This window comes from Zingiber officinale, chromosome 11B (assembly GCF_018446385.1).
Source record: "Zingiber officinale cultivar Zhangliang chromosome 11B, Zo_v1.1, whole genome shotgun sequence".
NCBI lineage: Eukaryota > Viridiplantae > Streptophyta > Magnoliopsida > Zingiberales > Zingiberaceae > Zingiber > Zingiber officinale.
The window spans coordinates 54,600,820-54,613,333 of NC_056007.1; the positions used below are offsets into that span (position 1 = coordinate 54,600,820).

A 12,514-nucleotide genomic window follows, 5' to 3' on the forward strand; every position below is an offset into this window, starting at 1 on the left:
TGATCATAAAAATATGGTTGAAACTCCAAAAATACTGGCTGAGACCGTCAAGTACTTGAGCAATATAAAAGTTTAATGCATAAACGTGCTTTTAACATGATATTTACATACAATTAATTAAATAAGAAATAGCTGTGCAACACTTGTTAAAGTCACATAGTCATTAAAGACATATGGCAACCAAATACAGGATTATAAATTCCTAATTGCATGTGATGGCACTAGGTAGATTGCATCCATTATGATAAAACCTTTTTACATGTTTTATATATGCTACTAGTGGTAGAATGCATTCGTTATATGATGAAACATAGATTTCTTCATATATCTGTAAATTTCATCATATATGCCACATTGCCGTAGGTACTAAAATGCATGCCAATTATTATTGTATTACTTAAAATAAATTAAAATATTTAATATGCTTTTCAATTGTAATATGTAAAATTTATGAAGTTACGATTTAGCTTACATTATTTTCAATAAACTTAATAAGAATTGAAGTTACTCAAAATAAACACGGTCTTTGAGATGATGATAAATAACGAATAAGAAAAATATTTATATTTTACTATGTGAAAATATGAAATAGACTTCGCCAATGGTTACTTCGGCAATTAGTAATGACGAAGTAATATATGATAATCAACTTTGATAACAAATTCGATGCAGTAAATTTGATTTTAGACTTCATAGGTTTAAAAATACGAGTCTCACTTTTAATTTTATCTGATATTTTACTTCAAAATATATATTCGATGAAGTAATACGTTATAAAATAAAATTTATATAGCTAAGTGTTGAAGTAATAAGTAAATGGATTAAAATTTGTGGTAGCTAGGGCTTGAACCGGTTTACCTTTTTTCCCAACCCCTGCTAAAACCCAATTCTGTCTCTATATTTTATATTTCTTATAAAAGATAATATTTTTTTAAATAAGTGTTGTCTATTAGTATTTTTTTTTAAAATCAAAGGTAATGTTTTACAAAAAAATGTATTATCTATGAACGTTTTTTTTAATATCTATAAGAAGGGTTGTCCAAAACCTCCCTGGCCGAAAACTTCACAAGTGTTGTCCAAAACCTTCCTCGTCGAAAACTCCACGAAATTAAAACCTAGCCTCTCAAACTCATGTCCGTCGAAACTCCACAAAAACGCATCTCTGCCGAAACTCCACAGAAATCTATCTCCACCAAAACTTTCCTCCCACTACCCGCACCTAACCTCCTTCATGACCTAGCCTCATCTGCCACCCCCACCAGCGACCTAGCTTCCTCCTCCACTCCGTCGTCGCTCTTCTTCATTGCCGTTTTCTTTAACTCTTTTTCTTTGCGGTCATCGTTCACTATTTTCCCCTATGCCAGACGACGACGAGGGCAGAGGAATCAGGAGGGATTTTTTTTTTCAAAGTTAGGTAACATTGACAACACTTGTTAAAGACGAAACCACTTGAGGGCAGAGACATGGGCAAGTCGGAAGAGGTTCTGAAGGCTGCAAATATAGACGAGGAGGCGGAGGGGGCAAACAGCCATATAGGTAAGGAGGCGAGCAGTTTATTAAAAGGTTCTACGAGCAGCTTCGCCTCCAGCAGAGGATTACTCCAATGACTCCAGTGTAGAAACGATTCACTTGTCTTCCTCTAATCCTGAAACCCTCGTCTTTGCTTTTTCAAGTCTGATTGGGAATTTGATTGAATTTTTTTAGTGGAAAATTATGCAAAGTAATAGATTTTACCTTTTGGAACACTCGCATGGCTTCTTCTTGAGTCTTTTCATCTTTTCTCATCCATTTTGTTCTTTTTTTTTAATAGACACAGAGTTTATTCATTTGATTGCTCTTTTGAATGAATAAATAGGCTAAAACAAAACAACTCATATATGAACAAACTGTTTGCTTTCTTCATTTGCAACTTTTGCTGTAGATTTGCCTTGCGATAGTGATGTTTTTTTGTAGTCCCTTTGACTTGGGTAGGCTTTTCCTTCGTGATTGGCTTTGTGAAGGCAGTGAGGAAGTTCACTTCGCTGAGAGCACAACGCAAGAGATTGGTAACGCCTCTTTTTTTGTAATCAGTGCTTCTCCTGCCCTTGGATTATCTCAATAGGATGTTCTATTACAGGTCAATAAGAATGCTTTCTTACTGAAATCAATAGATGAATTGTTTCTGAAGGGAAGGAATGAAGTAAATAATGCGGTTCTCTGAAAGAGCTTATGCAAAAGGTACTGCTACAGATATTTTTCTCCTTCAATGCCACATTATATGTTTCATATTCTCTAATTCTATGAAGGTTGGTCAGATGATATGACTGAAATTTGTCAATATATACTTTAACCCGCTTGACAAAATTCAATTTTTGTTGTGTACGGCTTTTGTTGATAACTGGATGGCTAAGATGGATGGCAGAGGAATTTTTATCATATTTTTAATATTTAGAACTATAAGTTTATCCTGATAGATTAACATACAAAAGTTATATGTACTAAATCTAATGTTACTGGATCTATTTTCTAAGTGCTATCCCATAGGAATACAATCTTTAAACAAGCTCTAAATGGCTAATTGGTATTGTTGTATTGATTTACCATTTATCTCATGAATTTAAACTAACAAGGGAGTAATGTGATCAAATACTTTTTAAAATGGTATATTATTTCTTATAGAACAAGCCATCTCGAATAAAGAATAATGCCTTAAGAGCTGTAATTTTGTTTCAAATCATTTACTGATCATCTCAGTATTTGATCGGCATAATAAGAGGTTAGCACTTCAAACATACTGATCTACATATCTTAACTTTGTTCCAAACCAATGAACTGTTAAACGAAAGAGGATCTAAATACTAATCTAAATGCTTTACAATATCTTGTTCCTATTTTAAACATCAAGAGTCAAGAGCTAAGGAAAAAGAAGCCAAGAGAATGGAGAGTATACCTAGAGAAGATGAAGGCCTGCAATTAATCCTCTTATTGGGTTTATGAAGTTATTTCTCAAAAGCTCAATCATTTGATTCCCTAACATCATTATTTGTTTGCTCAATTGATTTTATTTTAAATTGAAGAGTTTGAATGTGTAGGCTTATAATAAGCTTTCACATCATCAAGCATATCTTGGGTGAAGCTATTGAATGTTGTTAATTGCTCACATTTTCATGCATGCATCTTTTTGTCTTATTGAATTCTTTTTATGCATCTATATTTTCTATTAATATTAGATAGAAGTTGTGTCTTGTTGATTATTTGAATGACAGATTATTTTTTATGACTGAATTGTATATTCATGTGTTCCATGAATTCTGTTTGTTACTATCTGCATGAGTTTTAATATAAGAACTTTTTTCATTGTCTTATTTGTTGGTTGTCAAATTGTTGGAAGAATTTCTTGTAAAACATTATGTATTGTGAACGGAGATTATGCTTGGCAAACTATTGTGACCAAGTACGTAGTAGATTATACTGATTTTGAATGCATTCAATTCATTATAGGTTGTAAAAATAATTTTCTATTGTTTACAATGTAGTGGGGTCAAGATATACAATGCATCAAGGGGTATTTCAAAAGGACCGGGTTTTAAACAATTGACAGTATGTATTGTGACTATGTATTTAAACAATAATTAATAATTTTTATTATTTGGATTGTGTCTTATTGTATAACATTTTCAATTTCATTAGGGTAATCTTAAACAAAATGGTGGTGTTGAATGTGGCTATTGTGTGATGCGGTACATGAAAGAGATAGTCTTGGATGAAGATTCACAATTGGAGAGAAAGGTGAATTTCTTCTTTATGAAATATTTTCTTTATAAAATATTGAGTCATTTTTTATTGATCCTCAAACTTCTGTTAATGTTTCAGTTTGCAGCATCAAAAAATAAACAGTATTACAATCAATCTCAGTATGATGAAGTCAGAAGTGAATGGAGCGAATTCGTCTACTTCTATGTGGGTGCCTAAGTGTAGGCTATGATATAAATTTTAGACATGTATTTAGAGATTTATGTACAAAAATTTTTGGATTATGATTAAACATGTCTTTTATGAATACACTTTTGGATTGTATTTGATACATATTTGTGATATATTTGTTTAATTTTGGTGGTAAAAAATATTGTGTTGTAATAAAATATTATAATATAATTTTTTATCAATTAAAATTGTATTGCAGTAAAATATGGTCAATTACTTTGATACTATAAATAAGTGATGAAGTAATACAACAAAAAAGACTTCGTTAAATTTAAATAGTGGTGTAGTTAAAGAAATTATTTACTTCACTACTGATCAAATTTATGAAGTAGTTCGTATAAATAACTTCACTACATTGATTCTTTTGTTGTAGTAAAATATACTCTATTACTCCTATATTATGATGAAGTAATACAATAATAAATACTTCAACTAAGACAAATTATGCAGAAGTAAAATTAAATATTTACTACACCAGAATTCAAAAATTGTGAAGTTGTATACCTAATTTACTTCGTCAAACAACGAAACCTATGAAGTAATATATTATCAACTACTTCGGTCATTTTACTAGTCTCGATGAAGTAATAGAGTTTTTTTACTTCGAAAACGGTCCGATTTTGAACCGGTTTTGGACCGGTGATAGACTTCGGTAACGTGTGGTGAAGTAAAAAATTGATCCTTTTACTTCACGTGCGTCTACTTCGGTAATTATCTACCTATTACTTCGGATAATATCCGAAGTCTATTGTCGATTAATAGAAATTTCTATTAATAAATTTTAACATATTTATTTACAACTTTCTAAGTGATAGTTTTACTAATAATGCAACAGTGAACGTTAACTATAATGACATATTTGTGAGATCAATTTGTAGGGATATGATATACAAACAAGATTGGTGGTGAATTGTCAGAATAATCAAATCATTAATATAGTGTATAAATAATATGATGCTTGCTTCTATAGGGGTGTTCTGTGATGGAAAAGATAACCATATCATTATACCAAAATAACTTCAGCATGCCCCTATTAACTTCATAACATTTTGTGTATGTTACTAAACAAACTAGCAAAAGAAAGAAAATATAGAACGTGCATATAAATTTAGTGAACATACGATTTAATTAAGGTAAAAAAAGTACAAAGATATTGAACATGCTCTAACTAAGGCATAAACAACATGGAGGGAAAATAGTGGATTCGACATAATTCGTAATATGTTTGGATCATCAAAAAAAAGATCAACCACGGAGAAGAAACAAAGCATAACTTTTCTTTTCAAACTAGTATCGAAACACCCTAACCTATATCTCCATCCAACAATCGATTAATCTAGAACTCTTTCTTTTGAACAACCTACTTTAATAGATTAATTGTTGAACTAAGGTGGTAAGAACGTACTCTTTTTTCTTTTGCGACTAAACTCCACGACACCCGGTGGCTCTTCTCTCTCGACAGAGGCTATCTCATCCTCTTCCTCTATCAGGGTTCTTTCTTTAATAATTGTTGCCTATGACTTGGTCCAACCACTAAATCATTTATTTCCAAATCAAATAATTCATTACCATATTTATTAAATTTATTTAAGGCTCAAAATGCTCATCCACGAATTAAATCTACTTTTTATTTATCTCATGAATCAAATAATTCATTACTATATTTATTAAATCTATTTATGACTCAAAATCTTCATTCATGAATCAAATAATTCATTACCATATTTATTAAATCTATTTATGACTCAAAATGTTCATTCATGAATTAAATATTTTATTATCATATGTTTACTAATTTTAAACCGTGCACCTCCTTAGACATGTCATGTATAATTAAATCGATTGCACATGTATATATTAATTAAATTCTATTCATGAAATTAATTTGCCATGATGTGGGTGTATTCAATTTAATTTTTTTTTCTTCTTTACTAGCTTACCTTAACCGAACTATTAATCCCTTCCTTATCTATGCCGTTACTTATTTTAACTTATTCAACACTTTAATTTATTTTAGTTATGAATAGTGAATGAATTTAAGCTTCTATAAATAATTTGCTATTGATTTGTCTGCTATGACTTGTTCATACAAAACATGGCAAATTAATAGGTTTCCATGCAAACATACATGTGCAGCAATAGAGTCAAAGTCATTGTCATTATTTGATTTCTATGACAAATACTTTAAGATAGAGTTGTATCGTGAAAGCTACAGAGGAATCTTAAATTTGATCCCTACATGTCACATGTATGAGTCCAATCCTGAGCACCCATTTGTAATCAATGCTCCTGATGTTCGAAACCAACCAGGCAGAAGAAGAATTCAAAGGATACCTTCACAAGTAAAAAAAAACATGTGACAAAGTGTGGTCGGTGTCATAGGCAAGGCCATAACCGACTCAATTGAAAAGAAGCCATTAACTAACTCTATTTTTGTCTTGTGAAAACAGTGTGGAACTGTTTTATTTACAAGTAAATCATTATATACTAAAATTTATTTTAATAAGCATGTACTTGTATATTTGAACTTAAAAGATTATGATTGTTCTAAAAACAACTAATATATTTTCCAATATACAGGAAAAGGGGGATGATAGAACAAAGAAGAAGCGAGGATGCATCGACAAGAAGGTGTACTCGATCTAGTGGCAGTATTCATGGTATATTGTTTCTTTGATGGTCCTTTTATGTTATCACATTCTATTAAGTCAATGACTTTTATGTACTATTTATGCAATGTGAGCTTATTACTAGTTAATGTTTGAGAATGATGTGATATCTATAATTCATACTTTTAGTAAGTGACTCGTATTTATTGTTGTTGTGCCGGTGTATTTTCTAGTTGAGTCATGAAATTGAATGTTTAGTATACTCTTTATTTCCATGTCATTTGTGGATATAGTAATATGTGTAATAGGATCTTGTCAAAATTTCATCAAAAATAATGATATTGAAATAATAATGGTAGCAATTTGTTTTCCTACATAGTTATTAATTACATGTGAGGTTGCATCAAGATCATCATGGAGGTGACACCAGAACTTTATACTTAAATTTCTTAAAATAATACTCATTCTAAACCAATTCATACTCAATTTTTCACAATGTATATTGAAAAATTACTATTTTGTACCAATAATTCGCTTGCTCTTGTCATAATAATGGTAGTGAAATAATAATGATAACAACTTATTTTCCTACTTAGTTACTAATTACATGTGAGGTTGCCTCGAGATGATGAAGGAGACACCACCGAAACTTTATACTCAAATTTCTTAAAATAATACTCAATCTAAAATAATTCATACTTAAATTTTCACAATATATACTGAAATTTTACTATTTTGTACCAATAATCCATTTGCTCTTAACATTTTCTTAGTAGTGAAATAGTAAGGGTAGCAACTTGTTTTCCTAGTTAGTTATTAATTACATGTAAGGTTGCATCAAGATCATGATGGAGGTGACATTAGAATTTTATATTCAAATTTCTTAAATAATACTCAATCTAAAATAATTCATACTTAAAATTTCACATTATATGTAAAATACCGAAAATAGACAAATATTGATAAGGGAATTTTCTGGAATTTTTGGAAAAATTTTCAGAAATTTTTCGGAGCTCGTACGAACGAGTTAACGGGGATAAAAATGGGGTCCGGAAAAGTCTGTTTAGGCTACCCATTTAAGTGAGGAAAAGTTGATTTTTATTTATATACTTTTCCTTTCTTATTTCTTTTCTCCCTCATTTTTTTTTATTCCCCGCGTGCCATTCCTCTTCTCCTCCGCCGAACTCACCCGTGCCCTAACCTCCTAGCGCCGGCGGTTTCCTCTTCCTCCCCGATCGAACGCCGGCCAAGCTTCTTCTTCCCCGTCTCTTCCTCTCTTCCGGCCGAGCAGCGCCGCCATCCTTCTGCCCTAGCGCTGACCGTTGTCCCTCTCTGCCCTAGACTCTCCACCTCCGCACACTGCTGAGGGCCTCCCTTTCTTCTCTTCTCCTCTACGTGTCGACGCCGACCCCCAACCGCCGTGCCCTAATTCTTGGCCGCGCCTTCTTCACCCGACAGCGCTGCCGCCGCACGGGACAGCGCGGCGACACTCGAGCCAACGCAATCGAGGACCCGACTCTAGCCTCTGCCCTGACTCCAGCGACGCCGTCCCTGTGCCCTAGTTCATCACTGCCGACCCCTCTCCTAGCCTCCAGCCACTGTGCCATAGTTTTTCTCTTTACTGTGGTTCTGTTTTGTTGTTCCAGTAGCCACGGCAGTTGTGGATTGAGGTAAGCTTCGTTTGTTGTTTAGGATTATTGCTTGATTGAGTGTCAATCTTGATTTCATCTGATCTGAACAGTGAAGTATCCAACAAGGAGGTTGGGTGGTGGAGGGTCTTGGTTTCGACAGCTATTCCATCTGTAGGCATCTTATTGTCAGTATCAACACTCCCTGCTGTGGATCAACAATTACAGTCGTTGATTAAGGTAAGCTATGTTTGGAGTTTTGGTTGTATTTCTATGAGTATTTGGAGGATATGCATTTATATTGGATTATGTGGAGATGTTGTAATCTGCAGTTACTTGGTTAGTTGTGGATTTAGGTAAGTTATGATGGATTCATGTTTAACTTAACCTAATGTGATTATGGAAGGCTTAATCTATTGTAGTTGTGATGAATTAAGTACCGTTGATTTATGTTGGATTAGATTTAATCCTTGGATTTATTAGATATGATCATATTGCTAATCGTAAGTTGATTAGCGAAAGGAAATGATTGTGCTGATTGAAGATTATTGATTAAGGAGATTAATTCAAGTTAATCATTAATTAGGATTAATTAATGATGGATCGATTAGGGTTTTTCCTAATTAAGTTGGGTTGGATTTAGCTAGTTGTTATTTATAAAATTAGCTAAATTGTATATCACATTATCTGCAGGACTTTGATTCGAGACGGTGTCTCGACGAGGGATCTATTTTGGATTGGACCTTTCTATTGGAGGCGGGTACTTTGACTTATGTCTTTTGATATGCATGATAAAGTGTCTAACATATAGCAAGAATTGTGTTTCCATTTGATTCGGTTGGTCACTACATGATCTGTTACATGTTGTTTGTTTAATTATTATGCACTGCATGTTATTATTTATCTGATCATACATGCTTTCGGTAGTGACCCAACCATGTGATACATCATGTTCAGGACCTAGGGTTTATATGATACCCTATCTGTTTGTGTACCTTTCATCCGATACATTGACTTGTGGTACACCTTTTATTAATGTATGGATCTTACTATGCTATTCATGAGATTGCCATGCTTAGTATCATGCATCATGTTTGCATGCTGTGCGATTGTCGGCTCCACTGTGGCGATTCTGCTGTTTGGCTCCATTGGACTCACCACTCAGCGTGGTAGCCGGCAGTCAGTTCGCTCTGTTTAGCTCCGTTGGTCGTGACTCAGCGTGGTAGCCGGCAGACAGTTCCGCTCTGTTTGGCTCCGTTGGCATTTAGTGTAGCAGCGTGGTAGCCGGCAGATGGTGGACTCTGTTTAGCTCCGTTGGTCGAGACTCGGTAGTGGTAAGATTTTTCCTCCCGTCGTTGTGTCTGGGAGATGAGGCATTGAGCTCCCCGTTTATGATTTGGGGCGGAGGGCGGAGTACTCAAACATTCCGTCCACTCGATCATCGGGAGCGGTGATGTCAAGTCTCACCATATCGTTGTGCATTTTATTGTTGTGATTCTTGCACTTATACTGCATTTGTATGGATGCATTTGATTGACATGCATGGATTATGATTTCTTGATCTGACGACCTGTTACCTTGGTACCTTGATTCCGGTTAGTACGGTTATCTCTGTTTTGTTTCATTGCATTTATTCCTTCTCGTATTGAGACTGTACGCATGATTATTTTTTTTATTTTGCATATCGGTTGTACTGCTGAGTGTTGGACTCACCCGCCTCCATTGTTGATATTTTCAGGTTGATGCAGTCGCTGGCTCCCCATCTGCACGTAGAGCCAGTTCTCTACTAGTTCGTTATTTGTTTTTATTTGGCCTTTTTCTATATCAGACTTTGTTTTAGTATTGTCTTTGGATTTTTCCTATGGATATTGTATGGAGTGATACCTTTTTGATGGATTTTTGATATGATATTGGATTTCATTCTACTACGTGCCTGCCTGGACGACAGAAGAGGTGAGTTCGTTGGATTTGAGCTTTACGAGTGTAGTGGAGTAGGGTGGATTTCGAGTCAGAGTCCTATTGTTATTGAATATCTTTATAAACTGCGTGGTGTTTGTTTTAATTTATGTTATTATTCCAGCCGTATGTGGCTGAGGTGTATAGTGCTTGTAGAAAAGTTTCAGATTGTCCGCCGTACAGGGGAGATGCTGCCGAAATTTCTTCGGACAGAGACTCCTCCGGGGCGTGACATTATATATAGAAATAATACTATTTTATACCAATAATTCACTTGCTCTTGACATAATAATGGTAGTAAACTAATAATGGTAGCAACTTTTTTCCTACATAATTACTAATAACATCTGAGGTTGACTCGAAATGATGAAGGAGACACCACCGAAACTTTATACTCAAATTTCTTAAAATAATACTCAATCTAAAATAATTATTACTTAAGTTTTTACAATGTATACTAAATTATACTATTTTATACGAATAATCGGTTTGCACTTGGCATAATAATGATAGTGATATAATAATGGTAACAACTTATTTTCCTACTTAGTTACTAATTACATGTGAGGTTGACTTGAGATGATGAAGGAGACGCCACCGGAACTTTATATTCAAATTTCTTAAAATAATGCTCAATCTAAAATAATTTATACTTAAATTTTAATAATGCATAATTAAATTTTATTATTTTATACAAATAGTCTGCTTGCTCTTGGCATTTTCTTGGTAGTGAAATAATAATGATAACAATTTGTTTTCCTACTTAGTTGCTAATTACATGTGAGTTTGCATTAAGATCATGAAGGAGGTGCCACCAGAACTTTATACTATTTTTTAAAATAATACTCATCTAAAACAATTCATACTTAAATTTTCACCATGTATACTGAGATTTTACTATTTTATACTAATAATCCGCTTGCTCTTGGCATAATAATGGTAGTGAAATAATAATGGTTGTTTTCCTACTTAGTTACTACTTACATGTAACCTTGCCTCGAGATAATCAAGGAGACACCACCGGAACTTTACACTCAAATTTCTTAAAATAACACTCAATCTGAAACAATTCTTTATAATAAAATTATACTATTTTGTACCAATTATCTGCTTGCTCTTGGCATAATAATGGTAGTGAATAATAATGGTAGCAACTTGTTTTCCTACTTAGTTACTAATTACATGTGAGGCTTGTCGGTCCTTTGAGAGCATGAAACAAAACGAAATCAAAGCGACAACCACTCACAGTGATCTCCCGAAGAAATCGAAGAAGAAGCGCCGGACGTTTGTTGCTGTCGGAAGCACGATCACGGGTAACCGGAAAGTGCTTCAAGGTTCACGAGCCAAATCCCCAACCTCTGGACGTTCTCCTTTGCTCGACCAAATCACCGTCGCCTCACCCTTATGCTTCTGCCCTCTCTCTGATCACCTTCGCTTCACCAGTATCCTTCTCATTGCATGGATGCTCCTTTTATAAGAGGGTTAAGGAAGACGAAGGGGAAAGGATGTCCCTTCGTGTTCTTGGCATTTTTAGCAATGAGAAAGACGAAAGGGCTCTGTTTCCCTTCGTCTCCTATAACGCCCTGTTAGAGTGTATACTAAAAGTCTAGCTTTTTGTAAACATTTATTTTGAAATAAAGAATCACATTGGTCAAATGTCTATATTTGTATGCTAAGAGTAGTTGTTCAATTAATTTATATTGTAGATAACATGGTGTGTGGTGTCACACACAGAAGATTATGTTATTAATTTCTTATAAATTATAATCAGTAGCTCACGACTAAGATGGAAAGGAACAAACCATTGGAATAGTCATAGTGTAAATTGGTATTAGTTTATCTTAACTATAAAATTACACTAGTACACTCTGAGTGTATTAAGCAGGACCATTTAAGGTAAGTTCTTTTTATACTGACTGAATAAAAGAACAAGACCTTTGTTATTATGGAAGTGTGCGTTCTTAATCCTGATATAATAACAATCATATATATCTAGTATTTATTTCTTTGACTTATCAATGGGTGAGATTTAGTTCAATAAATCAAGAGGCTCGATAAGTTGGAAAATGATATTATTTATAGTGTATGTTGTTGATTATAGAAGGAAACTGTGTCCTAGTAATCTAGGTTGATAATGCCCCCAAGAGGAGCTCATAAGGATTGTCATGTAAACCTGGTAGGTGGACTTAGTCTGACATGATACTAAAGTTGAGTGGTACTACTCTTGGAGCTAGATATTAATTAAGTGAGTTGTCAGTAACTCATTTAATTAGTGAACATTCGATATCTTAAACACAGGGAGATTAACACACTCATGATAAGAAGGAGCCCAAAATGTAATTTGGGATTGATGTGGTA

General features: G+C 33.8%; 1 long non-coding RNA gene across 1 annotated transcript; it reads left to right on the forward strand.

The window, feature by feature from the left end:
* The first annotated feature begins 1,050 nt into the window (after positions 1 to 1,050).
* On the forward strand, positions 1,051 to 3,575 carry LOC122035374. Its single transcript, XR_006126964.1, has 3 exons — positions 1,051 to 2,045; positions 2,117 to 2,217; positions 3,516 to 3,575. It is a non-coding gene; the product is annotated as an uncharacterized LOC122035374 (long non-coding RNA).
* Positions 3,576 to 12,514: the final 8,939 nt, after the last annotated feature.